This window comes from Tympanuchus pallidicinctus, unplaced genomic scaffold, assembly GCF_026119805.1.
Source record: "Tympanuchus pallidicinctus isolate F22 unplaced genomic scaffold, pur_lepc_1.0 scaffold1, whole genome shotgun sequence".
In the NCBI taxonomy this organism is placed as follows: domain Eukaryota; kingdom Metazoa; phylum Chordata; class Aves; order Galliformes; family Phasianidae; genus Tympanuchus; species Tympanuchus pallidicinctus.
In genome coordinates this window covers 57,093,269-57,103,754 of record NW_026294618.1, presented here as the reverse complement: position 1 = coordinate 57,103,754, position 10,486 = coordinate 57,093,269, and the positions used below count along the sequence as shown (strand labels likewise).

The 10,486-nt window shown below is 37.4% G+C and overlaps 1 long non-coding RNA gene across 2 annotated transcripts in view; it reads right to left on the bottom strand.

Annotated features, from left to right (window-relative positions):
* Positions 1-10,486, bottom strand: part of LOC128082835 (uncharacterized) — a 22,638-nt gene extending 12,152 nt beyond the window's left edge. For both annotated transcript variants that reach the window (XR_008207859.1, XR_008207860.1), the window contains exon 1: positions 10,386-10,486. This is a non-coding gene — a long non-coding RNA (uncharacterized LOC128082835). The remainder of the gene's footprint in view (positions 1-10,385) is intronic.

The window sequence follows — 10,486 nt, the reverse complement described above, 5'->3', positions numbered from 1 at the left end:
GGGACAATTTGCCCTCATTTCTGGTTGTCTCTGATTTATTTCTTATTCCTGGTACTACCACTGTCTTGGAGACTGGCAATAATACTTGCACTTGCTGTTAACAAACATCCATTTATGGCCAACGTCATAAGGAAAATAGTAATATACTACAGCTGAAAATGAACCTTCCCTCCACATCTTCTTTTTGTCTTTTAGGTTGTATAGCTGAGGACTGTCATTAAACAAGGTAAATTTAAAAAGCTAGGATTTTAATGTTATGATTATACACTTAGTACATTTCTGTAGCATCGGTTTTGAACAAAAAGATAAAATCCATGGTGATACTCTAATCAGATGAACTGTTTTTAATCTTATCAGTCGGGAGAGGGATTTTATTACTTCATTCTGTAAACAAAGGAAATAATCTGTGAGTCAGAAGCTCTGTGTCCTCGTTGGGTCTATGCACTGCAGACCTACCTCATAGTGTACCTTATAATCAGAAAAGATACTTCTGAATGAATACAGAGAGGTCTCAGTGCTGTCTTTCTCTCAAGAGAGTGCAGCATAACTGATTTCAATCCAGTTCTGAGCTGCTCCATGAATGAGTGTGAAAAGCTGCCTGTATCACTGCTACCCCATGCCTACAGACTGCCTGTGCCATCCATCTCCAGCAGTCCACTCCAGCAGATCTACTGTGCAGGCCACAGCTTCTTGCCTTAGCTCCTGTAAAGATGGAGGAGGCCCCATCTGCGTTCACACTGTAGGCTGCTCTGGAGTAACATCACTGTTTCCACACAGGATTAAAGACAAGATGTCCTGGTGAACAAAAGCAATTTTCTAAGTCCTTGCTCTAAACCAAGGAGCTCCTCTAGCATTTGTATTGGTAGTACTCATTTGCCTGTCCTTCTCATTTAAGTCCTCTCAATGCCTTCCCAATTTGTGGGCATGCAGCAGCCAGCTTCTCATAGTAGCTAGGGACAAAAAGTACACAGGCAAGCACCTTTGGAAAGCTAGCTCTGCTTGGTGTCACTAATTATGCTTCACTTGATCTAGTAAAGCAATTCTTATGTGTGGACCATAGGCATAAAGGGCGAGTACCTGAGAGCACTTAGTTCTCTCTCCATGCACTGCGACTGTTACTCCTCACACTGCAAACACCAGACTTAAACAAAACCTATAAGCGCATCTCAAGATTCGCCTGCTATTGCTGAAGCTTTTTGCAACAGCTGGTGTGGAAAATAAGCCCCTGACCAAGTGATGAGCTGTTGCTGCCCTGCTGTTCTCAGTAGCATCACTCTCAGCCTTTCCACAGGACTGGACACAGCTGTGCACTGCCCACCGCCCAGGAAGAGATTGGGATTGCTTTCCAGAGTTCAGTTATGCATAACCTATAACTGTGTATATTTTAAGAATTATGACTCTGTTGTTATACTCAGAGAGAATAGAAAAGCTAAAGGCAATGAAATAAAATCAATATGATATAAAAGCACTCCCAGTTACAAAATGACAAAGTATCATTTTCTTCAAGCATCCTAATGCCTGAAATGAAATAGTGCCAAGCCCCCTTCGGCTTCGCCAGTCTGAGAGCAGTGGCACCCAATTTCTGTAGCAGAGCAGCCTTTTCAGCAGTACATCTTTGGCTGAGCCTGGAAGTCTGCAGCAGCTTCTCTGATCTGCTCCTGCAGCAGGAAAAACATCCAAAGGAGATAATGCCAGCAGTGGCAAACATTATAGCTTCTTCTGAAGCTATAGTTAGCTAGCATCAGTTAAATGCTTCTTCCACGTCTAGACACTGTTTGCTTTCATTTCCTCTCTAAACAAAGACAGATGTACTCATATTTTATTATTATCACTTTCCTACAAATTCAGCAAAGAAAACACAAGGCTTTCATTGCAATTTCTCTCTCAGCGGAGAAATGAGACTGTTTCAAACCACCTTACTACCCTCAGGAGCTGTGTAGGTTCTTGTGGTTCAGATTAACATTGTATCTATACTTGCTCAAGTACTCTGTCTCAGCTGCTGGACCAGAGTGTAGAGAAAGGTTAATAAATAAATAAATAAATAAAAATCACTGGTGCCCTTCACCTCTCTTTTAAATGAGACATCGCTGAGATGATTGCTCCTTTTAGGACCAGAGATTCTTCAGTGCTACAGGACTTACTCATTGCATAGCACAAACCCTAAAGATAACACAGGTTATTATATCCAATATTTCCTAATTTTGGAGCACTTCTCTATTTAAAAAATGACCTTTGATTATGATTTTCTCAAATGTTATATGTTTGCAGAGGTTTTTTTTTTTTGGTGGGTTTAGGATTGAAACAAAAAGCCTTGGTCATTCTAACAGCTTGTATCACAAGAAGTCAGGCCACATTTTCCAGCATGCTGGCCAGTAATAACAAGCTCATGAACACAATTCAATTAAACATCAAAGCTTCAAGCCAGTCTATACCTAGGCAGGATTCAGCAGTGCCTGACCAGAAAAGCAAATAAAAGAGACGCATGTCCAAATAACATTATTAGAACCAGAGCAGATGCAAATTCACAGTCTGGATCTTTTGCCCACAAATGCAACAGAGAAGAGAGAATATGTGCAGAAGACGGAAATAGTTCTTTTGTGCTGCACATACAAGAGGACCAGTGTACCAGTGATCACACACTGTGAGATTTCCAAATGGTCAAACGTATGCTCTGGAATTAACCAACTTCGAAACTCCTTTTCAGTTCTGTAAAGATAGTGTAGCACCATCCCTGAAGGTGTTCAAGAAATGTTTAGGTGTTGTACTAAGCAACATGGTTTAGTGGGAGAGTACAGGTGGTAGGTGGACAATTGGACTGGATGATCATGGAAGCTTTTCCCAATTTCAGTGATTCTATGAATGTTGGTTGGTTTTATAATGGCAATTGCAACCTGAATAGGGTCAATAAGAGGAAATTAAGAATATACTGCTGTAGTGCTTTCTGCCTTTCAGTAGAGTGTAATTACGTATTAAATGCTACATGTTAACAGTTGTTTGTATGGGAGGTCAAGGAACCTGACCTCCTCCTATGAATACCCGTCAGCTGTGGCAATGCTGGGTTGTGGACACAGGTTTGGCCTAAGAAATAACGTGCTGATATACACTGTCACTATTCAGTGATGTTGCCAACAACCAGAACCAACTGTGGCCTTCTTGGATCTGCAAATCAGAGTGCACAACTTGAGAAAATGGATACAGTGGAAGTATTTGTAAGCCTTTAGTACACGAGAAAATGAGAAGAATTGAGAGGAGCTTTTTGCTAAAAAAAAAAAAAAAAAAAAAGATTCTTACGTTTATAAAACTCTTATTTGATAGATTAACATAGTATCCTACTGCCATTGTGCTATCCTGCAAAACCTGATCATTATGCTGATCCCACAGAAAAGATAGCTTGCAATATTACAAAAATCATTTTTAAAACACAGAATGATATCTGGAGAAAATAGCCTGAACTTAAAGCAACTTCAAAATTAAAGGAAACATCAACCATCTAAGTAAGCGATTACCATTTAACCATTAACATTTCCTGTTAGACTTCAGAAGATATGAAATTACTACTTCTGACTTGAAAGCTGACAGAAAGTCAGTTAGAACCCTAGTCAAATGAAATTACTTCATCAGATCAACTCTTTACTTTTTTTTTTCCTCTGAAGATTCTCCACTACCCTGTACATCATGCTTTCCCTGATGAGAGTTCTAATACAGCTTTATGCTCTATTTTCTATGATCACGTAATCAAAGAACAGTCTCAGATACAAGTCCTATAACTGTGCCAGGAACTCCCTAAGAGAAACATGATTGAGGGTAAGAAAATAGGCAGACACCCAGTGGTATTTTGTCAGACATCAACCCAGTAGGAGACAGGAAACTCAGGCAGGTGGCTTGATGCTTCATGGCTGTTCTTACACATTATGTTATCCTCTGCCTGTTCTGAACTTCAGAGATACCTTGATCTGTTCTAGGTATACATTTAGATGTCTGTATCCTACTGGCATCACTAGTTGCAAAACGATGTCCAGCTGAAGAAATCTCAGAGCTGCAAGAGGCTGGATGCTTAGGAGGTATTCAAAGAAATATCACTTAGATGTGATCTTTTATTATTATTATTATTATTCCCTTGGCATCTACTTTTGACCACAGCATGAGATACAACTTTTATAATTTTTTTTGTATGCTCCTACACAACTTTTTATTTTTTAGCTCTTACACTGTGGATAGCTGTACAGCTTAGTTATGTTAAATCCTGTTACAGCGCTGGGATAATTAGAAATTATGAGTTAAGAAGCATTTCAGTGTCACATGAAGTTAGTGGGTACTAAACAGGAAACCCCACACTGAATTTTCTAGGAAGGGTTTACTGTAATAATTCTTTATTAAGGTGATAGTGTTGTTTTCAGAAGATGCATCAACATTCCTCTAACTTTCTCACATGGCTTTTAAGGTCTTGAAATTTAACAAGTTATTTGTGTTTATTCTTGGCAGTATAAAGTAATAATAAATATTTAATAAACTCTAGACTTATGACTTTATTTAAAAATCTTTTCCATTAAATGCAAAGTTATTTGTTTTGCAGCAGCCATACACTTGCTGTTTGTAATAATAAGAAGTACATCTGAATACAGAGAGAACAATAAGGAAGCAGTAATCTAGTTCCTCAAAGTGGCTGTGAATAATAAATCAGGCCATGTGGGGCCCATTCACTGCACTACCTCAACATTTACCTCCATTTCAGTATAATTGGGTTCTAATTAAATTTCACTTTCGGAGAAAGGTTGCTAAAAATTAAATCATAAGAACTTTATTTTTCAAGCTGAGAGCACGTTGGCAAGTGTTCATTGTAATGAGCCTGTTAAGAATCCATTTATTCATCTCACTTGGCCTCAATATTTCCCACAGATGCAGAAAAAACAATGAAGAACTCAGGTGTTTTGAGCTATGATTTTCACTAAGATTGTCTGAAAGAAGTGGAAATTCTTCACAAGAAAACAAATGATGCAAAAAAGATGTGTTTTTTTTCTTGTTACATTTCATATGATAGAGGTCACTTAATCTTTCAAGATAAATGACAACATTGTTTTGAATCTAAGGAAAAAGAGGAAAAGAGCAAAAATTTATACTTTCTGCATTAGTTTTACAGCTGGGAAAGTGAATGACAGTCCACATGCAACAACCTAAGTGTGAAAGGCTAAATAAGAAATCAAATTTTAAAGGATCTGCTCTGTGTACAGAGAATTTTTACTTGGGATTCTTTTTGATATGTAAGAAAATTACATGTCTTTTCTTTCATGCTAAAGATATTAGTATGAACAAATGCAATATATTAATTTGACAGAAAGTGCAGAATGTAAAAATAGTTATTCCATCAATCTGTTTGGTGAGAGTAAATGTATTTTCTGACAAATACTTTTATCAGACACTGCTCAAGTAAAGCCAGGGCACATTGGAATCCTTTGATGTGTTCCCAGAACTTGCGGAATGGCAGAACCAAGAGAAAGTTTTATATGAAAAATCATTTTCCTTTCTTACTGAGACAAAAAACATACACAACAGTTATGACCTTTGTGTATCCCCTTCACCCATGTCAATTAGATTGGAAGCTTTCCTGTTCTGTCAGTTGTCTTTCTTGAAATCTTTTTGGATTAATGGCTGTGCAGAATGTTCATAAAGAGCACAAGAACATGTCATGTGACTTTTTAATCTTCCTTGTTTTCAAGCCTGATGAAGGCTTCTGATGAAGAAGCCTGATGAAGGCTTCTATACTCTTCAGTTCCCAAAGACAACACAATCTCTGGTCAGAAGAGGACAGCTAACACCACGGGACTTATCAGAAAAACTGACCCCACAAAAATCAGACAAGTATCAATCTTCAGATGATATTATAAATGTATTATAATATATATATATATATATATATAAATGTTTTATGTGTTATGTATCAATTTAATATTAAGTGTTAATAATGTTGATATAAATATTAACAGTGCTTCATCTGGCTGTAACTATTTATATAGGCTAGACTCAGCTCCCCAGTTCTACCCACCCCTCCTAATGCAGATGTCTATATCACTTTCTGTGGAATGTGTTGCGCTATTGATGTCAGTGCCTTCATTCAGAATAATACAGAGCGTGAACACCTGATTGCTTATATAGAACTGCAACTAATGAGAAGGTGCTTGCTGGGCAGTCACTAGTGAGCACGCTCAGGTTTCTGTACACAGTACTCCTATATCATCATAAACATCATTTAAAAAAAAAAAAAAAAAGGGAAAAAAAAATTCCTCCTGCCTATCAAGACCCAGTAAAATACCTCTATAACTTGCAAATAATATGTTCTTTCCAGGAGAGAAAGGCATAGCCTCTATAAGATCACGCTGAAAGCAAAAGAACCAGACTATCTCAGAGCATGATTACAGTGCATGATTCACTATCTGCCCTAAATGGTAGCCTCCCTTCCATGGCTGGTGCTAGAAAAGATATCTCGATCAGTTCTGCAGACATGTATTCACTCAGGAGGAGTTCCTCTGACACAGGATGGGAGAAATAACAGATAAGAAGTCAGTAGAAAGGTACCAGAGAAGACACTCCTAAGGATTCACAAAAGAGCATGCCATAATATGGAAACCTGAGTTGGCTCCATCTTGAGAGTTACAGTTCAAGATTAAGCAGATGTGTGCTTCATCAAGGACCTCCTTACATTTTCTCAGGATATAAGGGACTCAGACAGGTCAATGCCATAAAGGTATTCTCATATCTTCCCAGTAGAAGAGGGAGATCTTTCTTTAGGAAAATGCAAAGCAATGTCCTGTCATGATCAAAGAATCTGGCAAAACATCCATCAGTGTTTGAACAAAGCTGGAGCTTCTCTTGTTCCCTTCCAGTGAGCACTTCTAATTGTGTATTACAGAGCCGTGTTCTACAGAGGATTTTTCCATTCAATCAGGTATTCTGATAGTTTGTACCATGAGAAACATCTGGAAGATTTTGTATGCCGCAGTATGTGCTATAACAGTCTGCAGAGAATTTTCTCATCCTATTAAAATTCAGTGAGTTTTTAAGCTTCAAGAAAGAAAAAAAAATAACCCCAACACCAGAAATTAATCTTTCATGTAGTAACGTCATGATAGAAATGCCTTAAAAGAAAAAAAGAAAGAATATGATTTTCTCAGTCTGTTCTTATACCCCTAGGCTATGGTGATAAATGACATATTTTCCCTCTTTCTGTGGCAGTGTTAGTGTCGCTCCTTCTAGAATAACTCCATGGTACAAATAACAAGATAAAAATCACTTTCTCCATGGTGGGAGCTGAACATTGAGTATTAAATTGAAAAATCAATGGTTGTCATAAGATTATAGTCTTGTGGAGCAGGGAAAGGAGACATCTGAGACCAGCCTGTAAGTCTTAAGAAGTAAAATATGAGACTTCACAAGCTACGCAGTACTGGCTTCACCTACAGAAAGTTTATGGTGCTTAGGAAGTCAGTTTAAGCTGTCTATAGGTTATCATCTCTGATGTGCCCTATGTGATGACTGAAGGGTGTAATATGTACCAGAACTTTGTGATGATATGAAGCTGGTAGGGTATTTACCCGAGAGCTGAAATATATCTGGTAATATAGCACTGCCATTTCTTCCAGAAAAAAAAAAAAAAACAATCCAAAAACAGTATTATTGATCCTGGTCTTTAAAATTCTAGAACTCCATATATTTACTAATTAAGAGGGAAATTCTCCTCCCACCTCCTTTTTTTTTTGCTAGTATCTAAAAAAGAAAACCTTTATTGTGATTTGCACGAGCAACTTATTGTATGTATAGCAGGGAGAGAGCAAAGTAGCTGAGAAGGTAGGTAAGTGAAAGGATCATTATACACTATTACTTAGCTTTAAATGTAAATTGTAATGCATCCTATATCAGCAGAAGAGAACTTATATTCATTTTAAAAGTGGAATTGAGATAGGCACTGCTATCTCAACCTGAGCAGGTAAAGAAAATTTCAAGAGCAGATCATATGTCTCTAATAACTTCTAAACTATCAGAGAACAAAAGCTATCTCAATACCTTCTTTCTAGTCTTTACATTCAAAAACTGCCAGGTATTGAGGTCCCACAAAAGAATAATGATCCTCAAGCTCCTGGCGCATGAGTGTGGCTGCCTTCTTTGGTGACCAGATGAGCCTGACTTTGCTAAAAATAAACATATACACACACACATGCACACACTCACACACACATGCAATCGTGAGATGAGGTGAGTGGAAGCTTCTGCTCAGGGCACTCAGGCATGCAAGATACGAGTACCATATATCAATAACATATTGGTCCTGTGGGCCTCACAGGCTGTGCGAGCAGCCTGAGCAGGTGTTACAGTATACAACTTACAGATGTTATACAAACATCTGGTACCTCTTGTCTCATGCTGGACCTGCTGATTGAGATACTTCAGAGGTACTTCACCTTCTATAAGCCCTTTATATTGATACACTTGATGGTCACTGTGTTCCCTTCCTTTCTTTTGGTAGAGTGCAGGAGAATGGATTCATAGACCATAGCAACACTCCAAACGCTCCCTTAACACAGGCATGCTTACACACAACGCACACCTTGATAAGAAGGATTAATATGAATTGTCCTGGTGAAAATGACAGATCAGAAGTAAATCTAATAAGAGATATTAATTTAAAACATTTCTACTCTATGTGCTTGCATAACTACACTCTTCTAGTTAAACATCCAGTCTCAGACTAGAAGTGTTACAGTGCCAATGACTGCTCAGATATGTCACTGGTCCAGCATGAACCTGGATGTGACAATCACAGCATGCAGTCTTCCTGGACATGACTTGTTTTAAGATAAGTAATGTTATATTTCATTTCCTTTTCTCTCACTGGCTTATCTATTTATCCCGCAAACCCTTGTATACATATGCTACATTTTGAAGCCGACCACTCTCTGGTGGCATTTTACATACTAGCATAATGAAATGAAACTAATAAAAAGAATGGTGCATTATCTATTTCTGAAGACTAAATGTAATGCTAGACAGATATTTTTGCTACATTTTACTCAATATCCCTTCACAACTCTTCATTCTTATCTGTAAATAGCTGTGCAAAAAAAGACTGCTTTTTGTATATTGTGCAACCCATTTGGGTCTGTAACAATGGGAGTTTTAAGAGCACGAAGTTAGCTGGTCTTGCAGTTTATTTTTGAAAGAACATTTTATAAACTCAGACTTTCTGTCTCCTGTACTGAGCAGACAACTAGATATATCATTAAATTATACAGACACTGGTTTACTTTTCTGAGACATTTCACTTTTTTTCTTATTTGGCACGATAAATTCAATGTCACTTAGAAGGAACAATCCAATCCTGAAAGGTGCAGTTTAAATGTAATTTGAAAGCATTTTTGATAAAGCTCACAAAAAGTGCATTGCTTAATTCCTCAGCCCCTTTCTCTAAAACTGTTTAATTTAACCATTAAAAATAACAATATGGACAAAGATGGCTACTGCAGGAAAAAGAATGAGAAATCAGAAGCCTAATCACTAGACTGTATATATTAGTTACCCCAATTCTATGGTTCTCCCTTAATGACAGTATTAAATACCTAAAACATATAGTAAATAATTTGTCTCCAGTGTACCTTAAAATACACATATCCCCAGTTGTCAACGGCTACCTGGTTCCCAGCCTTCCTGTTCATTCAGCCATTGACTTATTTTGTAATGACTTCCAAGAACAGGGCTGAGTAGTGCATACTGCAGAAGCTGTTCTAATTAAAGCTCTTCTCTACGAGGTTGTGAATTTCATATTTTGGTTGTAAACTGTAATAACTTGGGCTCTTTGTTGACACAGCTGAATAGAATGTGAGATTACTTTAAAACCTCTCAGGACTAGCCCCTCAAACTCTTGCCAGTTCACTTCTCCAAAACTGTATTTAATAATATACACCTTAAAAAATAAAAAAATAAAATAAAAAAAAAAATTTCCCCCCTAAATATTTTCAATACAGAAAGACATTTAGGCAGAGTTGCTACTTTGTACTAGTTATTGAAAGATATTCTAGAGACAATTTACTGGGGGTGTCTAAAGGCTTTTATACTAGAAATTGACCAGTTATCCAAATATATATTTCTCAAGTAGTTCTTCCTCTAGCTTTTCACCTAAGGCCAACCGTCTTGTTATGCTCCTGATGTTACATCAATATAAATACAGAGAAGGCTTAAGCTTCTTGAGAGGAGAAAGGGAAGCTGAAGAATCAGTCTTACTTAGAGATTAAAATACTTTTCTATATAGTCAATGAACGTAAAGATGTTATAATTATGAAATAAACAAGAGTGTTTAGCAAAGATTATAATAACAAAAAGAGAATAAATAGAAAGCTTACCTGCACCCTAGGCTCCCTGCAAAACTCCAGAGGAGGGATTTTCAGATAAGACCCTTTCCTACTGGTAGTCAGTTCTTAAATGGGTCTAGGAGAGCCTTCAC